This window comes from Macaca nemestrina, chromosome 20 (assembly GCF_043159975.1).
Source record: "Macaca nemestrina isolate mMacNem1 chromosome 20, mMacNem.hap1, whole genome shotgun sequence".
Taxonomy (NCBI): Eukaryota; Metazoa; Chordata; class Mammalia; order Primates; family Cercopithecidae; genus Macaca; species Macaca nemestrina.
The window spans coordinates 38,049,510-38,075,634 of NC_092144.1; the positions used below are offsets into that span (position 1 = coordinate 38,049,510).

At 41.7% G+C, this 26,125-nt stretch overlaps 2 long non-coding RNA genes across 3 annotated transcripts in view; one reads left to right on the plus strand and one right to left on the minus strand.

Moving 5' to 3' along the window:
• Positions 1–26,125, minus strand: part of LOC139355385 (uncharacterized) — a 229,030-nt gene that overhangs the window by 150,286 nt on the left and 52,619 nt on the right. The gene's annotated exons all lie outside the window — the stretch shown is intronic.
• Positions 17,821–26,125, plus strand: part of LOC105487649 (uncharacterized) — a 50,126-nt gene continuing 41,821 nt past the window's right edge. For both annotated transcript variants that reach the window (XR_011617785.1, XR_011617786.1), the window contains exons 1-2: positions 17,821–17,955; positions 19,525–19,700. This is a non-coding gene — a long non-coding RNA (uncharacterized lncRNA). The remainder of the gene's footprint in view (positions 17,956–19,524; positions 19,701–26,125) is intronic.

The following is a 26,125-nucleotide window of genomic DNA, read 5'->3' on the forward strand; positions in this document are numbered from 1 at the left end:
CAGTACTTGAAGGTTTTCCTCTTCAGAGATGGTCTTATCACAACAGCACTGTGTGGTCGTTCTCCTGAGTGCTGTTGCACTGCAGATAGGTCCAAAGCCCAACTTGCAGTCACTTCTTCACTTTGCTGCCCAAGATTGCACAGGACTTCTGAGGTGCTGAGGTTGAGGAAAGACCGGATACAAGAACACCTCAAGAATTTTGCATAAATGTTTTAAAAAGAAAGACAATTTTCCATGATCTTGGAAATTTCTAGGTCAGATTGCTTTCACACCTATTTTGGAAAAGAGGCCTACTCCACCCTTGCATCAACCATAGCAAAGAAAGTCAACAAAGACTAAAAATATATCTGAATGAATGGGTTTTCATTTATTCTTTCAACAATTTATTGATTGATTACTCTGCATCAGGCAAGGTTCTAGATGAAGGCACTAGGGCCTCTATTTAATCTGAATTTATCTTTTCAATACATGAGTCAACTTCTGCTGACTGGGAAGCACTAATGAGACAATTAAACAGAAATCTAATCTAGAGTGACTGGGGCGGTGCTGGTTCAGTTTGGTTAATCAGGGCAGGCTCTCTGAGGAAGCCCTTGAAGGCATACATGGGAGGGCCTACTCTCACTTGCTGGGCCTGGCCACCTATACCCCATCCTCTTCTGAAAACAGCATTTTCAAGATCACAGAGACTAAACTGACACCACTGTCAAAATCTAATTAAAACCTCTCTTCTAGTAAAGATGTTAACAATGGATAAAGCAGATCTTCATCCCCCACCAAAAAAAGAACTTCTTTTAATTAAATATCCAATTTTAAGTTGGTTTTATTGCTATTGTTGTGTTTTTGTTTCCATTTGTGCCAGATGGAGGACCGGAAGGCTGCAATCTCTTACAAAACATATGAACATATGTCCTAGAAAGCAAGATCCCTAGGCATGCTCCTCTGAAGTCCTCAGTCACACTCTCACTCACAGACATCTGCTGGGGTGGAGGGACTGTCAAAAACTTTTTCAGGTAATCTGGTGAGATGTATTCAAAGACTTAAAAATGTATCTTTTTTTTTTTTTTTGCACTTGTCTTTAATTATTTCCTTAATCTCTGGAAATGGAATTTATCTGCAGTGAGGTTCATTATAGTGCCATTTGCAAAGATGAAAGGCTTGCAACAACCTAACTATCCAGCCACAGGGGATAAGATGCATTCATCTACTGCGGCATGGGGCACCATCCCACGAGAAGGTGACGTGATTTACAAGAAATCTAGAAGGTGCCGTTGAGTGAAATGGTATGGACCAGTATGATCGCACTGTCATTGATTTTTAACTGTATATCCATAAGCTCAAAGAAATCCAGTTAAATCCCAAAATGTTCAGAGGAGTGACATTGTGGAAGATTTTTATTTTCCCAGCAAAATTTTATTATTTTACAAACATCACATATATGACTTATCTTTAAAGTTAATGTTTACAAGAGAACACAACAGTTGCCCAGAGTAACCCTGTCTTCTAAGTATACCTCCTACCCCAAAGTGGGCAGTAACTGGCTTGCCTGGCACCCATGGGTGATCTTGTCTAAGCTTGCTGCCCTGTACTTAGGGTCAGAGGCTACCTGCGTATTAACTTGAGTCTGTGGATTGCAGTGAAGTCCTTGAGAAGGAGCAGGCCCTCCCAGAGTACAGACACACTCGACCATGCAGTGCCCACCCTGCCAGGACTCATGGGAGAACCAGCCATTCTACTCAGCTCCTGGTTAGTCAGTCCTTTCCCTGCTCAATGTGTCCAAGCACCCACCCTCAGTGCATTCACTGAGAGTCCCCTGACCATCACACAATCACTGTCCACAGGCCATGAGGGAGGAAAGGGCGTCACTGAGGCTGCTGGACCTGCTCTCACATTGCCTGTCAGTGGCATGGAGGTTCCTCCCTCCCTGATCCACCCCCTTGGTCCTCTGCCCATGTGAACGCTGGGAGTGGGCCTGAGAAAGAAGGAAAATTGCTTCTGCTTCCAAGACTAGCCTTTCTCACGTTTGTCATGAGTGTACTTCTGAGCAGAAAAACAAGCCTCGCAAACTTCATGACTCACCTTCATGTTTTCTGCATGCTTCCCTCTCCCCTGCCTTGTCTCACTGATCCCTTTGAGGCTCCCCCTCCCCAGCCCACATTTACTCCATAGCTTCCAGCAGAGTTTCAGGTTCCCTGCAACGTGCAAATATACACACAATTCTGTGAGTCAGGCAGAATCTTAAAGAGGTTCCATTACACCTGAAGGTTTGGAGTCACTAGCCTGTTTGTGGCATGTCTTCAAGGATGAATGAAAGATTTGAACTCTTCAGCCTTAAAATAATAAAATAAAATCTGAAAATGAAAAATCTCACCAAATTATGCTTCTACCCATTTTAGAAATCAAGGGCAACCACGGAGGAGATGACTCAGTTCTTAAAGACAAGGTTACCCAAATGGATGCACTGTGGGGTCCAGGAAGGATGCTTTTGAGCTTGTTGAGCTTAGCAACAGCACAGACACCCAGCTAGTCCGGGAACTCAGACAACGATCAGGCTCTGTCCTCGTGGGTTAAATCTTAAATCTCTATGTAGTCCATTACTATCAGCAAATGGATCTTTATTTAAGCTCTGATCTTGTATTGTGTGTATCCTTCTCCCCAGCTCTGAGCTCTCTGAGAGGACAGCCTACAGTTTTTCCATTTCTCTCTCCAGGGCCTACTCCCAAAAGATGAACATTCAGCTGTCTACATTGCACATCTGGGCCTTCAGCATCACTGATGTGCCAGCTAGCGCTGTGCTTGCATCTGCCATGTCATCTTGGGGTCCTGGGCCCCTGAATGCAGCAGGCCAGCTTATATGGCCCCATCCTCTTCATCTCTGTCTCCCTCCGCAGTGTAGACAGCTCTGAAGTCACATCAGCCTAACTTCTAAGCCCAGACCTGGGGTGAGCCAGATCGCCACATCATTCCTGTATCCAGATCCAGATTTTTTCTGCTGTCTCTGTTCTTCCTAGGCCGCCCCTGTTACTCAGGCCATCCTTGTCCCACTGCCAACATAAGCACCAAGAACCACACCATTCCATTGCTTTCAGCATTCCCTCCATCAATGGTGGCACCGTACATAGCTGTGGCTGTGTAAAACAAGAGCTCCCCTGCCTGAGTTATGCGGGGTGCCCTTTGCTGCAATCTCTTTAATCTCAGATTCTTTTAGAAGAAGTTTCATTCTTTTCCATGAGGACTTTTCTTTCATCCACAGGCATCAAAAGCCCGTTAGAAAGTTCTTCTCAGTTCTGCCTGCATGTCAATATTTCTAAACAGTCTCATTTTTACTCCTGTTGTTGTTAAATAAATGCCTTACTGTCCCCCTTGCCCACACTGACTGTTGCAATCTGCCTGGCCATGCCTCGACCTTCCCAGATACCATGCACCTGTCCTACCCCATAATTAAAATTTACTGCAATCTTAGCTTTGTCATCTGGTCCGTGCCATATAAAAAGAAAGGCATAACCTCAGAATGTTTTTCCTTCTAAATTGCTGTAAAATTATGAATTATGGCAACTACAGTAAAACTTCAATTATTCAGATGCACTAGGGGAACATGACCAAATTTTGAATGAGTGAAGCGGCTTTACAAAAAAGCAGGGTGTGCGTAAGGAAAGAAGTGAGATTTCAGAGCTTCCCATTTCTGCTACAGGACAATCAGCCTCGCGCTGCAGCAGAGGACAAAAGGAACCCACCTCGGAGTAAATCAGAAAGCACCCTGCAAATCAGCTCCCCTGTTAGGGTAAGGTGGAAATACACTACTGGAGGGAGGCCTCTCCCCTGTGCCCATGTGAGATGTTGGCTATAAACCCCACCCTGGTCAGAGCAGTGATTTTCCACTAGGCAAATTTAAACGTGTGTTATTGTCTCGTGTGTGAGATAACAAAACTTAAGATAAACTTTCACTCACCAAAAACTTGCCATATCTCAAGCACAGCATCCTCCCTCTTTCTTGCCCACATCTCACCTTCATTCTAGTCATGGGTGCTTTTAAACCCTATTCTGTTGGAGACAGAAAGGGTTAACAAGCACCACGAGCCAACCCAAGTTCAAGATATCATATACATTTGATTATCTGTTTTGGAAATGTTTATGCCAAAGGAAATGTTAAAGCAGGTGTCCGAATTAGAACAAGTGTCCATGTAATGCAAGAATATGGATTCTGGCTACCAAGAGCCACAAGAGCAGAGAGGGAACCAAAGGCAAGATGATGTGTCACGAGGTACGAGGAAGCAGAAGGCAAGCCACTCACATCTCTTTTAGTTCTTTAGGCATTTAATCAGCTAGAAAAGCTGGTGCCTGCTGCTCCACTCCCAGTGGCCTCTCCATTATCACTAAAATAATAATGACAAATTGAGAAAGGCACAGAGGACAGGCAAATGTGAAGCCAAGTGTTGAAGACGGCAACAGGAGGTGACAGCCAGCAGCTCTCAAACACCAGGAGGAGCCAGCGTCAGCCTTGGGGGCCTCCTCCTCTGGGGAGCAAAGTCAGCTGTCTACATTCATAGCCCACCAGGAAGGGCGGATGAGACAAGGAGGGCTGCAGGACAGTGACAAAGAATTCAACCCTGGAGCGCACTAGCTGTAAAGCAGCCTTGCCTCATTTCTGCCTGAGTAAGAGCAAGCCCTGGAATCACAGTGAAGGGATTACATTAGACAGGACCTATGTTAGACAGGAGCAGGGTCTCTGACAACTGGGCTTAGCTGGCAGGAAGGGGAGCTGCCTTCTGCAGGTTGGCTCACCTAGCTCACCTGCAGAGTTGGCCACTCAAATGGCTATCCAGAGCCCAGCCTCTGCAGCTGTCCAGCAGTCCCCTGATTTTGGGTTGCAGACTCTAGCACCCAAATTCCAGAATCCTCTTCTGTCTTATAAGCTCATAGGTTAAGGTACAGCCTGGCTTATTATCCTGCACGAAATCCCAATGACTTAAATTAAAAAAACAACAACAAACAGAAAGGCCCATCAAGCACCTAGAACTCCCTGGAGCTCCAGCTTCTTAGGTCCTAAATATCAAAACATCATCTTATGACTTCATTATTCTCTGTGTTTCCATTCTTCCTATAATTCCCTTCCCAACAACCTTCACCCAGGTAACTCCTGCTACTCCTGCTCTTCTTCAGAGACCACCTTGCATACCACCCCTCCTCTCCCATTACATTAGAGGCCCAGTTGAGCACTTTATTTTACCTTTGGGACATTTATTCCTTTCTTCATTCACTCAGCAAATATTTATTGTGCATCTACTAGTCATAGGCACAGAGCTAAACACTGGGGATTCTACCATGACCAAGAAAGAAACAAACAGTCCATGTCTTCTTGGAGCTTGCCATCTAAAGGGGAAGACATAATTAACAAGACAAAACAAATATCGTATGATAGCATGTGGTGTTTAAATGCTAGAAAGAAACAGCACACTGAGCTATGAGAAAACAGAACATGCTGGACCTGAGGTGAGGCCACTACAACTGAAGCACTACCGTAAACTTAGGCAGTTTTCCTTCCCAGCCCCACCACCTCCTGACAGGAAGCACTCTCCACAAGGCAGTGTTCCACGACCAGCAGCTCACACCACAGCACAGGGCACCAGGCACGATGGAGGGCCGGCAAGGGCAGGGACTCTTCACCCAGAAGACTCTGAAGTCTGGCTTTCCTTCACCTTCCTCTGCACCCAGTCGCACAATTTGTTCCTCATAATTAATCCATTTGACAAGTGAGCAAACTATTTTCAAAGTAAACAAAATAAATCAAAATGGTGCTAACTTCTCTCCCTAATGTCCTCCATCAATCATGGATGACTCGAGCTTTTTGAACAGAGAGACTGAGGGAGTGGAGGGAGTGAAAAAAGCTTTAAACTCAACTGTGCTCCCAGCTCTATAACATTAAGATGCTGGAATTGATTTGTCATTAAAAGGAGAGTTGCAAGTACTATCAATGCCTAGAAGGAGGAGGGAAAAAAATCAACGGTAAACCATGTAACTGGGGGGAGAGGTGAGGAAGTAGAAAAGGGTATATTCCTTATTGACTCAGAGAAAAACGCAACAAAGAGTCAAAACACCCTCATTTAATGCCTCACTTAAGGCTGCACAAGGCAGAGTGACAGCGCCAGGAAGATATAGAATAAGGAAGTATTAACTTGTCGGACCCCACATGACAACTGGGGTCCCTGAAAATGACTCTCATCAGCCTCTAAGGGCAGGAGCTGAGCTGTTTGCTGAAAACCAAAAACTCACAAAGGAGAAGTGGGAAAAGAGGAAACAAGGATAGTGTCGGTCCTCTAGAGAAACAGAGAAGACAGAGCAGCCAGCTTTCCAAATCGGAAGTCACATGCTCATCTCCACACTACCTGTAAACAACTTTTTTTTTTTTAAGTTTTTATTTATTTAATTTTGAGACAGGGTCTTGCTCTGTCACCCAGACTGGAGTGCAGTGGTGTAATCATAGCTCACTGCAGCCTGCAACTCCTGGGCTCAAGCAATCCTCCTGCTTCAGCCTCCTGAGTAGCTGGACTATAGGCGTACTAGGTTAATGTTAACCTAGTACCTAGTTTAATGTTTACCTACTAGGTTAATGTTAACCTAGTACCACCGTACTAGATTAATGTTTTAATTTTTTGTAGAGGGCAGGCTCTCTCTATGTTGCTCAGGGTGGTCTCAAACTCAGGGCCTAAAGTGATTCCCCCAACTCAGCTTCCCAAAGCACTGATATTACTGGCATGAGCGACCACACTTGGCTCTTTAATTTTTGTACAGTGTATTGCTATGTTGCCCAGACTCTACTTAAACTCCTGGCCTCAAGGTATGCTCCCACCTCAGTCTATCAAGTGCTGGGATGACAGTCATGAGCCACCACACCAAGCTGCTTAATGTTTTGCCATTCAAATTAAAAATAAATGTAGGTACACTGGGATGGCTACAGTAAGAAATATGGACAATTGCCAGGTGTTGGCAAAGATGGGAAGAAATCAGTGGGAACCTAAACTGGTGCAATCTCTTTGGGAAACAGTCTGGCAGTTCTTCCAAAAGCTAAACAGGGAATTCCCATATGATCCCAGCAATTCCATGCCTGGGTATAAATCCAAGAGAACTGAGAACATATGGCCAGAGAAAAACTTGTACATATATATTCATAGCAACATTATTCATAATAGCCAAAAAGTGGGAATAAACCAAATATCCATCAACAGATGAATGGATAAGCCAAATGTGGTGCATGCACCAATGGAATATTCACATATAAAAAGGAATAATGCACTGATACATGCTACAATATGCAGGAACCTTAAAAAATGCTGAGACAGTAGCCAGACATAAAAGACAACATATTGTATCATTCCACTTATATGAAATGTCTAGAACAGGTAAATCCATGGATACAGGAGTTGGCTTAGTCACTGTCAGGACTGGAGGAAGGAGAGTGGAATGAGAGTGACTGCTAGAAGTACAGGTTTCTTTTGGGGAGATCGACATGTTCTGGGATTAAACAGCGCTGATGGTTGCACTCCTTTGTGAATATACTAAAAACCACTGAATTGCACATGTTAAAATATTTTTATGATATATGAATTACATTTTAATAAAAAGAAAAAAATAAAAAGAGATCTTATTTAGAGATCTTATTGTTTCTAAATATGCCCAATCTTATTGTTTCTAAATCATGCCCAATTTAGCAACACCTTGAAGTAGATGGTTTGAGGTTAACTATTATGGCCCTGAAAATGGTAAAAATATTACTTTTGAAACATTTTGTAGTACCAATTTTTTAACAAATTCTATTTGGCTTCCAATAGTTATGTACATTAGGAAGGTATTATGGGCTGAACTGTGTATCCCACAGAATTCTTATGTTGAAGTCATAACTCCCAGTACCTTAGAATGTGACTGTGTTTGGAGATAGGGCCTTTAATAAAGAGGTAACTAAGGTAAAATGAGGTCCTGTGGTTGGGCCCTAATCCAATATGAGTGGTGCCCTTATAAGAAGAGATTAGGATGCAAACAGGAACAGGGGAAAGACTACGTAAAGGAACAGGGAAAAGATGGCATCTACAAGCCAGTAAGAGAGGCCTTGGGAGAAACCACCCTGTCAACACGTTGATCTCAGATTGCCAGCCTCCACAACTGTGAGAAAATAAACCTCTGTGGTTTAAGCCACCCAGTCTGTGGTACTTTGTCATGACAATCCTAGGAAACTAATACAGAAGGCGTTCATGTGTTAAATTCAGATTTAACTCTGTATTTATTATATGCTGAAGCATATGAGAGTGAACTAATAAAGAGTGAACTAACCACTACAAGAGCTATTCCAGTTCCTAAAAGCCATCATTAAGCATTTAACTATAAGGGTCCACCGCCAAAGCAAAACAATTTTTTTGTTTTTTTTTTTAGAGACAGGGTTTCACTCTGTCACCCAGCCTGGAGTGCAGTGGTGCAATCACGACAGCCCACTGCAGCCTCGAACTCCTGAGTTCAAGTGATCATCCTGTCTCAGCTTCCCCAGTAGCTGGGACTACAGGTACATACCACCATGCCCTTCTAATTCTTTTTACTTTTTTTCTGTGGAGACACAGTCTTGCTATGTTGCCCAGGCTGGTCTTAAACTTGTGACTTCAACTGATCCTCCTGCCTTCTCCTCACAAAGTGCTGGTATTACAGACATGAGCCACTATACCTGGCCTAAAATTCTTTTTAGAAAATGAAATACTTTTTTTTTGTGTGTGTGTGTGTATGCACACTTTAAAAGAATTTTATGATATATGAATTACACACACACACACACACACACACACACAGAGTAGAGTATTACTCAGCCACAAAAAGAAATAAAGCACTAATAAATACTTTCCTGTGGTATCAATGTGGGTTGCTACAACCTGGAAGAACTTCAAAACCATTATGCTAACCGAAAGAAGCCAGCGACAAAAGGGTACATACTGCATTATTCCATTTAGATGCTCTATCAAGAACAGGCAAATCCAGAGACAGAAAGTAGATTAGTGGTTACCAGGAAGTGAAGAAGGCAGAAATAAGGAATGGTTACTTAATGGGTACAGGGTGTTTCTCTGGAATTAATAAAAAAGTTCTGAAACTGAGAAAACTGGTGCTTACACAACATTTAGTGAATATCCTAAACAACACTGAATTGTACACTTTGAAATGGTAATTGTATGTTATGTGAATTTCACCTCATTTAAAAAATCATACTCCTACTAGTATAGCAGGATACCTCTTCCCACACAGTTTCTAAGAAAATAATCAGCTAAATGTACAGTCACACATGGGTAAAAATGTTTGTTTTAGCATGCATACGGTTAAAATGTTTTATAATAGTGAAAATTTGCCTAATGTTCATCAAAGAGTAGATAAATAAACCAGGGTTCATCTATATATTGGAATACTAAACAACCAATAAAAATAATTAGGTAGATCCACACAAAAAAGTCCCTTCACTTAGAAGCACATTAAATTCCTAAGTGCTATTAAAAATGTAACTGTTGGCCAGTAAAAATGATACCACACACCTGAGTACTTGCCGCCTGTCAGTTAAGTTTTAAGAGGAAGTTCTGCAGGTCATATATCACAGACACCGCACTTTGTCAATAAGTAGAAAGAAGATTACAAACAATGTATCTGGAAAGCTGCCATTCTGAGAAATATAGACATATACATATGTAATATGTGCCAAGAAATAAGTCTGGAGACATATACATCAAAAAGTTAACAGTGATTATCTTTACGTGGTGATATTACAAATGATTTTAAAATTTTCCTTTGCATGTTGTCTGAATTTTTCTTTTAACAATAAGCACAGACAACTTTTCTAATCAGGAAAAAATTGAAAAAGCAATAAAGCCATTTCCATGTAGAAAATAAATTCACCTTATTATCTATAATTCAATTCTGAAGACTGTTAATTGGGCATGCTAGATGCTTTCACTGAACTGCTTTGGTTGTTCTGAGGTGCTAAATCCATTTAGTTCTCTAAAATAAACAACTTACTCAAAGAAATACAAACCCGTTCAGGAAATGCCAACAGTAGTAATGTCTAGCCACACGTACTGGTGGGCCACTGTTGGTCCAATTATTAAGAATCCTTCTGTTTTGGGTGCAATAAGCAATAGGCTCACTCAGTACTTATCAGGCACCAATAGTACCTGCTACTGACATTAACTGGCCAAAGCCCCCAGAGTGTCATTAGATGGGAGAAACCGTCCAGTCAGTCAATAACCAGAGGTTAATGAAAGAACACTCCACCAGCTTGCTATTCCCAAAGACCAGAAAGCTGCTATGCTCTTCAGAACTCTTAACAAAAACGACAACGACAAAAATTGCTTTCCTTGACTCTCACCTTGGGAACAAAATACTAAACCAGAGTACAATGACACAACAGAGTTTCTTGTATACTGTTTTCATTTCGGTGTCACTTCTGTTTTCTGTGACTCTTACTTTGGGAGTAATTAAACGTCATTTCCTCCAGGATCCTGAACTGGTCATACATAAAATCTTCCCGGCAGGACAAGCCTCAGGTGGACAGGGAGTCTGGGAAGTGGGGAGTCTCAATCTCAACTCCTGCAGAGGCCAGTGTGGCTCAAACCTGGCGACCTCACTCATCGAAGGGACATGAGGCGAAGGGTGCGGGTGGTTAACCTGTGCCAGACTGAAGGGTCCCGCTGCCTGTCAGCTCCTGACATGCCCGACTCAGGGTCCAGGAGCCACATCCTCCAGGCTTTAAGCAGACAATAGAAATTCTGATTTTTATGTAAATGCCTGTTTTTTGTTCTCTTAGCCACTAATTAGATTTTTTAAACACTATGCAGTCCAAACCAAGAACATCTATGGGCCACCAGTATGCGACACCTGAGCATTTGACCTTGAGTTTGATACTGACTCCAGGCCTTTCTACTCCTGGCAAGTCACCTACACAGAGGACAGTTCATTATCTCAGGACCTTTGGACTTGAATTCCCTTTTCATCTTTATTTCGTGAGTTTCCTCATAAAACTCTGGGGGAGATGCCCCTCCTAAGACTATGCTGTTGTTTGGAAATCACATCGATTACAATCCACAATCAATTTTCCCCTCTAGTCAACTGCAAAATAGGATTATAGGCCCTATTCCTAGAAAGTGTGCTTAGAAAACCATTAGCAGATGTTCACGACCTGAATTCCCTTACTCCACACTATCCTGGATTCCAACAAAGACCGGGGAGCCAGGGCAGCTCTGAAACCAGACTTGCTAGAGTGGGAAGTGAATGACTTCCCTTCAGTGGCCCAAAAACCTGGCAAAGAGGAATGATGCCTTGGCCCCAACAGCCACAGCAGAGGCTGGCACTTACCCCACTGGAAACCTTCGTGTCCTTCCCCTACATGCCTACCCCTCAGTCTGCTGCCCTGCCACTCCTGCATTTCTCTCTACTCCAAATGTTCTCGTGCAAAGGGCTTGGAGGCAATCCAGACTCCCTCTCTGGCCAGCCCACCAGGCTTCCAGGGCACTAAGGAGCAAACACAAATCTCCCTCTAAGCTAGAAGGATGGGACAGAATAGGTCCACACTGCCCATCTGTACTGGATTTGGTAGAAATGAAGTCCATGCACATGTGCCATCTTCCCTGTAGTCCTCATAAAAGCTCTGAGAGAGGTTTCATGTCATTTTCACAAAGGAGATGGAAGCTTAGAGAGGTTACTTTAATAAGAGAGAAGCCTTCTTAGAGAAGGTGAACTTCCAAGCAGGATCAGAAGTCCTGGCAAGAACATGAGGGGCACACTGGGAGAACAGTGAGTTTCCCCAAACTTAGCTTTCCCAAAGCACCCCTACTAGAGCCCACCAAGTCCTCAACACTCCAGTCACACGGGCTACCATGGGAAGATTTAGGGAGCTTCAGCACAGAGGATAGGCTCCTTATAACACAATCAAAGACTTCAGAGCCGGATGAAAGGCATGATGAGAGAACACGGTCAGCCCCATAGCAGACAGTTGGAGATGACAGCCTGAAAACCAAAACAGCCCACAGGTGTTTAATGAACACAGGCCCTGCCTAAAAGAGTCCATTAGCCCTACTGCTCCTGTCCCGGTTACTTCACACACACATGCACGCAGATGCATGCACACATGTGTACACGCACGTACACACACACACTCACACATATTTCTTGCAGCAGGCAAGAAATAAGGGAGACTTGAATGAAGTGCAGCAGAGGGCCTGGGAGAGAGGCCTGCAGGAAATTGCTCAGGGAAGAATATGTGGGATTCAGCAACCCAGAAAGTTGCAGGTGGAGATTGAGGGGAGGCTGTCAGGAGAGGGAGAATTGACTCTTGTTTAATAACAGCACACCCCTACAGAGCTGTTCTTCCTGTGTCGTGTTTAGACATCTAGTTTGCCCTTCGTGTGGCTATCTGACCCACAAGCATCTCCATCAAAAGTAAGGGTTTGGAGCTTGATGAAATGTCAGCGCTGGAGACACTGCTCTGAGAATTTTCTGCATAAGAATTATATTTGAAGTTGTATATATAGATGTAATTAGCAAGAAAGAGGGTATAGAGGAAAGCGGGACAAAAGCAATGAATGATGCCAGCAGCAGAAACAGAGACTGAGTCTGGGAATCTCCTACTGAGTACCTTTCCGGTAAACTCCTTTCTGCTTGTTAACGAAGGCAAAGCGGTCTGAAAGGACAGGACCAGAGCAGCGGTGGAGACCTCAAAACAGAAATCACAAATAACCACTGCCTTTAGGAGAACCAAACCCCCATCATTTTTATTCTTCAGTCACTCTGCTCAGGAACAAGTTTCCAGGGTGTTTGGCTGGGTGGCTGCGGTGATCCACAGACATGTCACCAGAAGTGCTTCCTTAGATCACAGGAAAGTGGCCAATGACTGTCCCATTTTACCCAAGAAAATTAAATGGTCAGACCCAGATGACTTGGCAAGACCAGGGCTAACAAATCTGGTTCCCAGGTTCCACTGCTGAGAAGCAGGTCAAGGGCAGTGCATGCTTCCTGGCCTGGGCCCTTGGGACACTGCCATAGGCTGCAGAAGGGCTTTGTGTTACAGGGCTAGAAGTGCTATGATTTTTGTCTAAACAAACATTACATAACTTCGCATGCTGTGAAAACACTCATTTATTTTACATCTTCATTTCACATTGTTGCAATTTAATTTTATTGTTACTGATATCCTTCTACACATTAATCTAATATTTCATTTGGTCCAAGAAGTCAGACACTGTGAATTATGCCCATCAGTCAAAATTTCATCCAATTTAACAACCTTGATATGATTTAGAATGTAGCCATAGCCCTATCTTTAAGATAATAATAATAGATAAAAATGTTTGGAAAACCCCAAGAAAATAGATGCCAGGGTATGTTTGATAGCCTAAGTTTGCATCACCTATCTACCTCTTGGCCAGAAGAGAAAAGAAAACCTTCAGTGACCATCCTTCCCAACATCGCATCCAATGAGAGAGGAAAGATATTTCCTCTTATTAAAGTCAGGGTGCTTTACCACGTGATCTTAACCACTCATACAGAGACAGCTACACTGATTTTGGGGCCAGGGTATTATGTGTGAGCTTACCTGTGACTACTTATTCAAGAAAGCTTTCTCAGCAGATGATGCCACAGAACTCAGACTGCCTTCTCCTTCCCGTTTTCTCAAATCCATGTAGAGACAAGGGAAGGTCAAGTGTAGAGCAAATGCTTAGGGGATGTGTTGGGTGGGGCCATGCTCAAAGTTCAGTGCAATGCACAAACAACTCACTTGTTGCCAAGTGAACAAGCAACAACCAACCATGAACTCAAAATACTCTAGGAAAACTTCAAAATATACCCCTTGTGAATGAGGGATTCCAAAAAATCTTAGGAGGCAGGAATCCTGCTGGCACCCCCCATGCGCTACAGCCATGGCCCACTGTAATAAAAGATCGTCCCTACCATGCATCTGTACTGCCTAAAAGCACCTGAGAGAGTGACTTTCCACCTTTGACAAGAGCAGGTAGGCTTAATGAGTTAATGTTTTCAAATGTTTTCTGAGCTCTTTGATGGGAGCAGCTGTGCCACTATAAAGCAGCCTTTCATCTCCAGGACTGAAATAGTCTCTCTTTCTACCCCCTCTATCCAGCTAAGCCTAACCAACCTCAACAAGTTCACGCTCTCCAAGACAAAAGGAAAGGGAACAGCTCACACAGAATGTGGCCTCTGATCCTGTCTTCCTTTGCCTAATGCACCCTGGCTAATTTTTCCCTAACAGTATCATCAGCGGCACATGTGGCCCTGCTGCAATGCTCTGTGCCATTTGAAAAACAGGAGAAACCCTTCTGCTGGAAAATGAATGCAAATAGATTCTAGTCAATAGGAAGAGCTCAATTAGAGCAAGTTCAGCACACTTCAAAGGTGTTGCTATTTTCTTGCTGGCTTATCCCACTCAGCCATTTTGAGTGGCTCGACCTTGGGAGCTGGCTGGCTACAAGGGCTGTTCTAGACAACTCTGTAACTGGACCAGCAAACTTCCCACCATCCTGGATGTCTTTTGCAAGCCAGAAGAGGGGGAAAACTCCTTATTTCAGTTCAGAGCCACATTTCTCCTCTTGCACACCCCAGCACCTCCATCAGAACACTGAGGGCAACTCAGTGAAGACCTGTGCCTTGGCCACTGGTCTGAAAGGCCCTGGGGTATAGCAGCACCCAGGTCATCACAGCCACCTGCAGGAAGTCAGCTGCTTCTTCAATCTGCAAGGAACAGACTCCTTCCCAGGAGACCTCAGGTAATGAGGTGTTAAGAGTATAAGAGCCGGGGAAGTGAGGCAGAACAGGAAACATGGCCCATACGCCAAGCACTGTTTTCTGGGTTCAGATCTTGGCACTAACTACCTATCAGCTGTGCAATCTTGCAAAGATTACTTAACAATCCTGCAGCTAGGTGCTATTGTCATCCCTGGTTTATAAAGGAAACAAAGGCCGAGGTGGGTGGATCACTTGAGGTCAGGAGTACAAGATCTGGCCAACAGAGTGAAACCCCATCTCTATAAAGAATACAAAAAAATCAGCCGGGTATGGTGGTGCACATCTGTAATCTTAGGTACTCAGGAGGCTGAGGTGGGAGGATTGCATGAACTCAGGAGGCAGAAATTACAATGAGCCGAGATCATAACACTGCACTCCAGCCCAGGTGACAGCGAGAAGACTGTCTTCAAAAAAAAAAAAGGAAAAAAATCCTCTCAATATCTCAAAGCCTTAGGAAGAAAGAAAACTATTTAGCACAGTAACAGGTGTACAGTAAGCATTCAATAAATGCTGGCTAATGATATGCCTTCTGCTGCTGTTAGTAATACCGACGTGCTGGAAAATGTTGAGAGGAACTCTGAAAAAGAGCTAGTGGTCAGGATTTTCAGGAAAAGCTGCCTACATCCTCCTCTGTGAGTTTCATAAGGCACATTTCTGTGGTACTTTCTCAGGACTTTTAATGTGTTAAAGACAAGTTTAACTTTGAGAAACACTGAATTAAATAAATTTTTTTATATATTTTTGCTACAAAGAACATCTGTAGATAGATCAAGATGGCCAAATAGAGGAATCTACCACTCATCTCCTTCAAACAACCGACAAAAACAACATAAATAACTGTACTTTGAGTAAAGTGACTAAAGGAAAACACTGGAAGTGACAACAACTCTCTTAAGCATGAAAACTTGGAAAGCTAGCATAGGGAGGGAAGCGAAACACCTGGCCAGGATCTGCTCGGGGCCAAGGGAAAGGTAAGCAGGGGATCCCCCATGGTCTCCACAGTCACTGAGGCTGCCTGCAATCCCAGCTACAGGCTAGCCCCACAGTCCCCATAGGTCTTGAGTGCAGTGGAGGAAAATACCTTGAGTCCACAAGGTCACATTGCTCCAGAGAAGGGATGCATGCTGAGTCACCCCCACCTCCAAGAAGTCAAGCACAGTTCCACAGTGGGACAGAGTCACTGCGGGAGCGCATTCTGCCCTGGAGGCCATTAGCCGCTATATATACATCTCCATGTCCCTGGGCCCCTGCCATCATTCTACTGTGCCCACAAAAAAGGCTGAGTGCTGTGATCCCAGCTAGACCCAATGGTGCAGTTATCATCCCTGCCCCCAAGCCCATGCAGTGCTCTACACTCCAGGGAGCAGGCAGAGCACACAGAGGACAGGATGCCCCAGAACTAGGGGAGCCAGTGTACATGTTGAGCAGAGACCTAGAGCTGACCACCTCGCATCTGCCACCATCAACAACCCCTCCAGTGGCGGAGGTGCTGCACATGTGTGCACATCCTCCAGGAACTAAAGTGCAGCCAGTGCAGTGATTCCCATCACAGATGGCCACACCTCCTCCAGAGGTGGAGCTGCTGGATGCCATGTGTCCAAAAGGAGTGGCCCATCTGGTGCCTACCAATGCAAGTAACCCCACCCACTCCAGGGCCAGAGCCACCCCATGCCATGCACATCCCCCAGAAACCAAGGAGTGACCTGTCCAGCACTGCCAGCATCCCCACTCCCAAAACCAGTGGAGCCACTGTGCCAGGCGCATCCCCCCAGGGCCTGAGAACCACCTTGTCCTGCAACCCCCCTCAATCACAAGCAATGCTGCACCACTGCCTTTACAAACACCCGCAATTTAAGATTCTGAGGAAATCTCAGACACTGCTGCATTAATTACAGTCAAAGAAATCAGACAGGGGCTACATTATGATGCCCACCTAGAACAAAAGCCAAAGCACCCTACCCAACAGACACCATAGGAAACGTCTATAGGAAAAGGTATTTCTCCACAAAAGTGACTCCATATATTTGGAAGACGTGACTATACTCCACCAGATGTGCAGATATCAGTGTAGGAACCAAAGAAACATGAAAAAACAAGTAAACATAACACATCCAAAGAGCACAACTCTCCAGTAATAGACACCATAGAAAAAGAAATCTATAAAATGACTGAAAAGGGATTAAAATAATATCAAGGAAACTCAGTGAGATATAAGGGAACACAAAATCAGAAAAACAATTTGCAATCCAAATAAAACATTCAACAAAAAGATATAAAGAAGAACCAAGCAGAAATCCTGGAGCTAAATAACTAAATGAATGAGATAATCAAGAGCTTCAACAATAGACTGAGCAAAAGAAAAAAAAAATTCTGAACTTGAAGACGAGTATTCTGAAATAACCTAGTCAGACCAAAGAATAAACAGGGTGGGAAGAGAATTAAAAGAATGAAGACAGTGAAGAAAGCCTACATGACATATGGCACACCATCAACTGAGTAAATATTCAAAATTTAGGAGTTCCAGAAGTAAAAGAGATTTAAAAAACTATTCAATAAAATAATAGCTAAACTTTTTTGTTCCCTCAGGATGGTAGATTGGAGGCTTTTAACATGCCTCAGCCACTTGGAAATAGTAAAATAGTGAGTAAAGACCAATTCTGAAGTTTTAATTTAAGAAGGAAAATGTTAATTCACCAGAATAGTGAAGAATACCCCAAATCCCTTTGAGAAAAATGTAGGCAAGCAGCCGTTGTGATAGCGTTTGGCTGATAAACATGAGTGAAGCCCCTGTACATGAAAGGAGCAAAGAGTTTTCCTCTATGACTCACCTTTCCACTTGGGATCTGTGCAACCCATGCCAAGAAAGAGCACCCTGATTCTCCCAAGCCCTGGAACTACCATGAGGAGAGGCTGAGAGACACCGAGAGGGAAAGATATTGGAAAAAGTTGCATGTATTTTCCCAACCTTGGACCAAGGGGAAGATGTCACTTTTAATCCACACTAACACAAAGTCAGTCATTGTTTGGTGACCTAACAATGCAGCCATGCAGGCATTTTAGTCTCAGACTAGAGACTGGAGCCCTTGCTTTGGAGTGGGGTAGAAGCCTTCCAGCCGAAATGGAGCAGCTAGTGCGGAAAGTGCCCCAGCAGTAAGTACTGGAATTGGGCAATTTCCCACTACGGGACTAGAGTGGGAGGAGGGTTGCTGAAACTGTGGTTTCCTCTGAGAGGTGAGACTTGCAGCCAAGAGCAGCTTTGTAACCTGGAACTGGTCTGCGTGTCATTGCTTGGAGTTCAAGCATTCTCCCCTGAGACCATGGTGTAGCAGGGCCCTCTATACTCTATGCCCAGGCCAATCTCCAGGCATTTGAAGCACTCACTTCCCTACCTTAGCAGCCTAAGCTGCCCCACGCTTGCTAAGCAGATAATTTGGTACAGTGGGGCTCTGTTTCACACCCAGGCAGATCTCCAGGCATAAGTAAGGAGCACCCATCTTCCTGGATTAGTAGCCTAAGCTACTTCATCCCTTCTATGCAGAGACCATGGTGGAGCAGGGTCAACTCCACTCCTTGCCCAGGCAGATCTCCAGGCATATGGAGCATCCACTTGGCTGGATCAGCAGCCTGAGCCACCCCAACCTTCTTCTGCAGAGACCATGGTGCAGCGAGGCTGTCTCTGCTCCACAGTCAGAGATCTCCAGGCACTCAGAGAACCCACTCACTTGATTTGCTTGAGCTGCCCACCCCACTTTCCTACAAAGACCTTATTGTACAACTAATTACTCCACTCTTCACCAGTAGATATATTTCCAGGCAATCAAATACCCACTCACCTAGATTAGTAGCCTGAGCTGTCTCTCCCTTCCCCTGCAAAGACCTTGTTGCAGCTACAGTTTTTCCAAGGCAAACTTTCAAGTATGCAGCATGCTTGCTCCCCCGGATAGGAGCCTGAGCCACCCCTCCCTTCCCATGCTGAGATCTTGGTGCAGTGGCACATTCTGTGCCCCATGACTGGACATGTCTCCAGGCCTTCAGTGCACCTGTCTCCTGGAATAGAAGTATGAACTGTTACACCTTCCCACACAAAGAAATTAGTATAGCATTACTCCCTTCACTTCACATTCAGATATAACTCCAGGTATTTGTCACACCTGCTCCCATGGATAAGGAGTTTCAGCTACCCCTTTGTCACAAGTAAAGACTTTGTAGCGGCAGCAGTTTCTCTGCTCCTTCCCCAGGCATATCATCTGACACCGGGCATACCTGGGATGGGAGGAGCTTGACCCACTCCTCCCATCCCCTGCAAAGACCTTGTTTGAACAGCAGTTTCTCGACTCCCTCCCAGAGCATGTGGCACACCTGCTTGCCTTAATGAGGAGCCTGAGCTGCCCTTCCCTTCAGGTGCAGAGACCTTAGTACAATGGTACTCTTTCATCTTGATGCTCAGACATACCTTCAGGCATTTGGAGCACCCAGTCGTCTAGATTAGGAGTTTAGGGCATTCCTCTCTCCCTTCCAGAAACTTGGGGCAGGGAAGGTTTTCCAATTCCATGTCTAGACATATCTCTGAGTCCTTGGCAGCTTCCACTGCACCTCCTCAGAGCTCGTGCTTGTAACTGTCATTAGGGGACCTGAAGGTTCGTCTGCCTAGTTTGGCCCTGCCCATATTGGTGCCCCTACCTGGGACTGAGCAGGGAACTCAGATTGTGCATTCCACAGATCAGGCCCTTGTTTGAGGCAAGAGAGAGCTTCCTCCACTAAATAAGGATCAAGTATATACCTGTCAAGTTTGGATGCAGCCAGCTGTTACCCATAAGCATCACCTACTGGTCTGGAGGTTGAAAGATAAAACATAACAAGAAATCTGAAACAGGTGCACAGTACTGGGGAACAAGGTAAGCTTCCTAAGACCTCTACTACCCTGGCCAGAGAAGGGGTCAATGAGCCTGCTCATATGCCCAGTATATAGTTACTGCAACCAGCATTTAGTAAAGTTGCCAAATAAAAACTATCTAAAACCATGGAACTTAATGTAGACTATTTGGTACTAAAAACACCCGGAACCAAAGCCATAGGACCCTACATAACAACATATATTATAGCTACCTTCTTCAGGGGTGGAAAAAAGATGCCATCCAAACAAAAGCAAACCCAAAAAAGGAAAGATAGTTTATCCACATGAGAAAGAACCAGAGAAACAATTCTAAAAGTATGAAATAAAAAAGTATTACAACACCCACAGAGTGAAACAGTAACTCTCCAGAAACAGAACCTAACCAAGATAAAATCTAAATACTAGGTAAACAATTCAAATTATTTATTTTATTTTGTACTTTTCTGAGACAGAGTCTCACTCTGTTGCCCAGGCTGGAATGCAGTGGCACAATCTTAGCTCACTGCAACCTCCACCTGCCAGGTTAAAGAAATCTTCTTGCCTCAGCCTCCTAAATAGCTGGGACTACATGTGCACACCACCACGCCTGGCTAATTTTTGTATTTTTAGTAGAGACAAGGTTTCACCATGTTGGCCAGGCTGGTCTTGAACTCCTGACCTCAAGTGATCCACCTGCCTCAGCCTCCCAAAGTGCTGGGATTACAGGCATTAGCTACTGTACCTGGCCTCAAATTACTCATTTTAAAGAAGCTCAGTGAAATCCAAGAGAAAGCTTAAAACCAACATAAAAGAAATCAGATTAGCAAGTCAAGACATAAAAAAAAAGAGATAGGCTTCATTAAGGAAAAAACCAAACAGAACTCCTGGAAATAAAAAATTCATTGTAGCAGTTACAATATACAGTTGAAAGCTTTAACAATAGGCTAGAACAAGTAGAAGAAATAATTTCAGAGTTGTATGATAGGTCTTTCAAACTTACCACACAGATGAAAAGAAAGGAAATAAAAGAATTTAAACAAATCAACAAAGCCTTCAAGAAATATGTTATGTAAACCAGCCAAAGCTACGAGCTGTAGGTATTACAGAGGAAGAAGAAAAAAAAGCTAAAAATATAAAAAACATATTTGAAGAAATAATTCAAGACTTCTCTGGTTTTGTGATATAGATAGATAGATAGATAGATAGATAGATAGATAGATAGATAGATAGATAAGATAGATAGATAGATAGATAGACAGACAGACAGACAGACAGACAGATAGACAGACAGACATGCCATCCAGGTAAAAGAAGATCAGAGAACTCCTGGAAAACACATTGCAAGAAGAAATATACTAAGACATAAAGTCGTAAGACTATCCAAAGGCAATGTGAAGGAAAAAATTCTAAGAGTAGTAAAAGAGAAAGGTCTAATCAGCTATAAAGGAAATGCCATAAGACTAAAAGCAGACTATTCAGCAGAAACTTTACAAGCCAAAAAAACTGGGGGCCTTTTAGCTTCCTTAAAAAAAAATGCCAGCCAAGAATCTTACATCCTGCCAAGCTAACCTTCACAGATGAAGAAGTATTTCCCAAACACTGAGGAAATTTGTAAAAATTAAAATGGCCTTTCAAGAAATACTCAAAAAGTTCTAGACATGAAAATAAAAGGATACTTGCCATCATAAAAGACCATATACGTAAAAATCTCACAGATTCTCTAAAGCAATTACACAATTTAAACTCAAGGGTAACTAGGCAACAATACTATGACAGAAATAAAACTTCATATATTAATATTAACCTTGATTGTAAATGGCCCAAGTGTTCAACTTAAAAGATATGGAGTGGGAAACTGGACTAAAAAAAAAAAAAACAAAAACAAGATCCAACCACCTGCAGCCTACAAGAGACAACACCTCCTGGCTAACGACAGCTACAGACCCAAAGTAAAAGTAAATGGGCGAACAAAGATATATCATGCAAAAGGAAAACAAAAGAAAGCAAGAGTAGCCATCCTCATATCAAATAAAAGGACCTTAAATAACAGTTATAAAAAAGACAAATAAGAGCATTATAAAATAATAAAGAGCTTAATGCAATAAAAAAGATATAACTATCCAAAATAACTATCCAAAATGTTGATATGATTTGGCTATGTGCCCACCCAAATCTCATCTTGAATTGTGTAGCTCCCATAACTCCCACATGTTTTGGGAGGGACCCACTGGGAGAAGATTGAATCACGGGGGTGGTTCCCCCATACTGTTCTTGTGGTACTGGATAAGTCTCACAAGATCTGATGGTTTTATAAGGGAAAACCCCTTTCGTTTGGTTCTCATTTTCTCTCTTGCCTGCTGCCATAGAAGACAAGCCTTTCGCCTTCCACCATGATTGTGAGGCCTCCCCAGCAATGTGAAACTGTGAGTCCATTAAAACTCTTTTTCTTCATAAATTACCCAGTCTCGGGTATGTCTTTATCAGCTGCGTGAAAATGGACTAATACACACATGCATCCAACACTGGAGCATAAAACAAATATTACTACACCTAAGAAAACAGATTGATAGAAATATAATAATAGTGGCGGAATTCAACACCCCACTGACATGACAAGACAGATCACTGAGGCAGAAAATCAACAAAGAAGCTATGAACTTAAATTGGAATATAGACCAAATGAACCTAATAGTCACTTACAGAACATTATATCCAATGATCGTAGAATATCCATTCTTCTCATTTCTGCATGAATGTTCTAATACTGACCACATGCCTGACCACAAAGCAAGTCTCAGTACATTTTAAAAACCTAAAAATCGTATCAAGCATCTTCTCAGACCACAGAGAAATAAAATTAGGAATCAATACCAAGAGAAATGCTCAATACTACACAAAGCTAAACAACTTGCTCCTGAATAACCTTTGGGTAAACAACAAACTTAAGGCAGAAATTGAAATCTTTTTCAAAATAAATGAAAATAGATACAATATACCAAAACCTAGGGCACAGCAAAAGCAGTGCTAACTAGAAAGTTTATAATGTTAAACACCTACATCAAAAAAATAGAAAGATGCAAATTAACAACCTAATGTGGACCCTCAAGGAACCAGAAAAACAAGAACAATACAAACTAAAATCTAGCAAGAGAAAAGAAAGATTAAGCAGAACTAAATGAGATTGAGATCAATAAAATAATTTTTCAATAAATATTACAACTGATAATACAGAAATACAAAAGAGCATCAGAGACTAGTATGAACACCTCTATCCTAAAGGAAATGGATAGATTCTGGGAAATATACAACCTCCCAAGATAGAACCAAGAAGAAATGAAATCCTGATCTGACAATTAATGAGTAATAAAGCTGAATCATTACTTCCAATAACAACAACAAAAAGGCCTAAACCAGACAGATTCAAAGCAAATTTTACCAGATATATAAAGGAGAGCTGTTACTAATCTTATCGGAACTATTCCGAAGTATTGAAAAAGAAAGATCCCTCCCAAACTACTTCTATGAATCCAGTAACACTCTGATACCAAAATTAGGCAAGGACACAACAACAATAAACATGACAGGTTAACATCCCTGATGAACATAAATGCAAAAATCCTCAACAAAAATAGTAGCAAACAAATCCAACAGCACATCAAAAAGATAATTCATAATGATCAAGTGAATTTTATTCCAGAGATGCAAGGATGGTTCAACACCTGCAAATCAATAAGTGTGATTCTTTACATTAACAGGACTAAAAACAAAACCCATATGAAAATCTCAATAGATGGAGATAAGGCATTCAATAAAATTCAAAATCCCTTCTAAATAATAAATCCTCAACAAACTACACATCAAAGGAACATATCTCAAAATAATGAGAACCATCTGTGAAAAATCCACAGCCAACTTTATACTGAATGGAGAGAGGCTGAAAACATTCCCTACTAGAACTGAAGGAAGACAGGATGTCCACTCTCACCACTCCTATTCAACACAGTACTGAAAGTCATAGCCGGAGCAGTCAAGGAAAAAAATAAACAAATAAAACCCAAATTAGAAAAGAGGAAGTCAAATTATCTCAGTCCCTTAATGACATGATCATATACCTAAAAAAACCATAAAAACTCCTCTATTAGTTTGGTAGATTTCAGAAGTGAAGCTATCAGGTCCTGGGCTTTTCTTGCTGGGAACTTTTTTTTTTGTACCCTGAGGTGTATCACTGGATTATTTGAAAACTTTCTACTGTTTTGATGTATATGTTAATTGCTATAAAATTCCTTCCTAGTGTTACTTTTACTGTATCCTATAGGTTTTGGTATGTTGAGTTTCTATTTTCATTTGTTTCCAATTTTTTTTTTTAATTTCCTTAATTTCTTCATTGACCCAATGATTGTCGAGGAGCATGTTGTTTAATTTCCATATATTTGTACAGTTTCCAAAATACCTTTTGTTATTAATGTCTTTTGTATTCCATTGTGGTCTGAGAATAGACTTGACATGATTTTGATGTTTCAAAATTTGTTGACACTTGTACTGTGGTCTAACATGTGGCCTATCTTGGAGAATTTTTCATGTGCTGATGAGAAAAATGTGTATTCTGTAGCTGTTGGATAAAATATTCTGTAAATATCTGTTAGGTCCATTTGGTCTAAAGTAGAATTTAAATTCAATGTCTATTGATTTTCTGTCTAGAGGGTCTGTCCAATGGACAGAGTAGGGTGTTGCAGTCCCTAGCTATTATTGTATTAGAGTCTATCTTCTTTTTTACACCTGTTAATATTTGTTTTATATATCGGGGTGCCCTGGTGTTGACTACATATATCTTCTTGGTGAAATGACTCCTTTATCATTATATAATAATCTTCCTTGTCTCTTTACAGTTTCTGACTTAAAGTCCATTTTATCTGATAAAAGTATAGCTACTTCTGCTTTGTTTTGGTTTCTGTTTGCATATTTATTTCTATCCCTTCAATTCAATCTATGTATGTCATTAAAGGTGAAGTGACTTTCCTGTAGGCAACATGTTGTTGAGTCCTGTTATTTCCTTTTTTAAATCCTTTCAGCCAGTCTATATCTTTTAACTGGAAAATTTAATCTGTTTGAAGTCAAGGTTATTATTTATAGGTGAGGACTTACTTCTTTCATTTTGTTAATTATTTTCGGGTTGTTTTGTATATTGTTTGTTCCTTTCTTCCTTTCATTTTATTCTGATAAAAGATTTTTTTTTAACTACAGATGCAATTCCATGACTTGTTAATGGTCTGATCAGGATTTCTGTTTCTTCTTGGTTCAATCTTGGGGGGTTGCCTGTGTCCTAGAATTCATCTTCTTCCTCTGGGTTTTCTAGTTTGTGTGTATAGAGGTATTCATATTAGTCTCTGATGCTCTTTTGTATTTCTGTATTATCAGTTGTGATGTCCCCTTTATAATTTCCGATTGTAGTTGGAATCTTTTCTCATTTTTTCTTGATTAATCTACCTAGTGGTCTTTCAATTTTGCTTACCCTTTCAAAAACCAACTTTTTGTTTCATTGTTTCATTGTATAATAATTATTTTTTCATCTTAATCTCAATTAGTTCTGCTTGATCTCTTTGCTTTCTTTTCTTTTGCTAGATTTGAGTTTGAATTGTTCTTGTTTTTCTGGTTTCTTAAAAATTTTTAAACTTTGATCAAAGAAACTGAAGAGTTCACAAACACCTACAAAAAATAGAAAAAATATCCCACGATCATGGATTGTAAGAATGTTGTTAAAATACCTATACTACCCCAAAAGATACAAAGATTCAATGTAATTCCAATTGAAATACCAACAACATTCTTCACAGAAATAGAAAAAGCAATCCTAACATCCACATAGGATTGCAAAAGATCCCAAACAGCTAAAGCAATATTAGGCAAACAAAAACAAAAACAAAAAGCAAAGTTGGAGGCATCATACTACTGGACCTCAAAATTACTACAAAGCTGTACTAACCAAAACTAAAAAACTACCACAAGAAAACATAAGGGAAACACTTCAGGCTTATATCCTCAGAAATAAAACCTCAAAAGCAGAGACAACAAAAGCAAAGATAAATGGGATTATATAACACTAAAAAGCTCTGTGCAGCAAAGAAAACAATCAACAGAGTGAAGAAACAACCTATAGTATAATAGAAAATGTTTGCAAACTATTTATCCAACAAAGGATTAATATGTAGAATATACACAAGGAACTCAAACTACTCAACAGCAAAACAAAAAAAAAATAATAATAAAAATAATCAAAGTAGCAATACAAATGGTCAACTATATGAAAAAATGTACAACATCATAATAAGAGAAATGCAAATCAAAATCACAATGAGATATCATCTCACCCCAGTTAGAATGGTGATTATCAAAAGGACAAAAAAAAACAAAACAAACAAACAAAAAAAAACCAAAAAACAAACAGTTGCT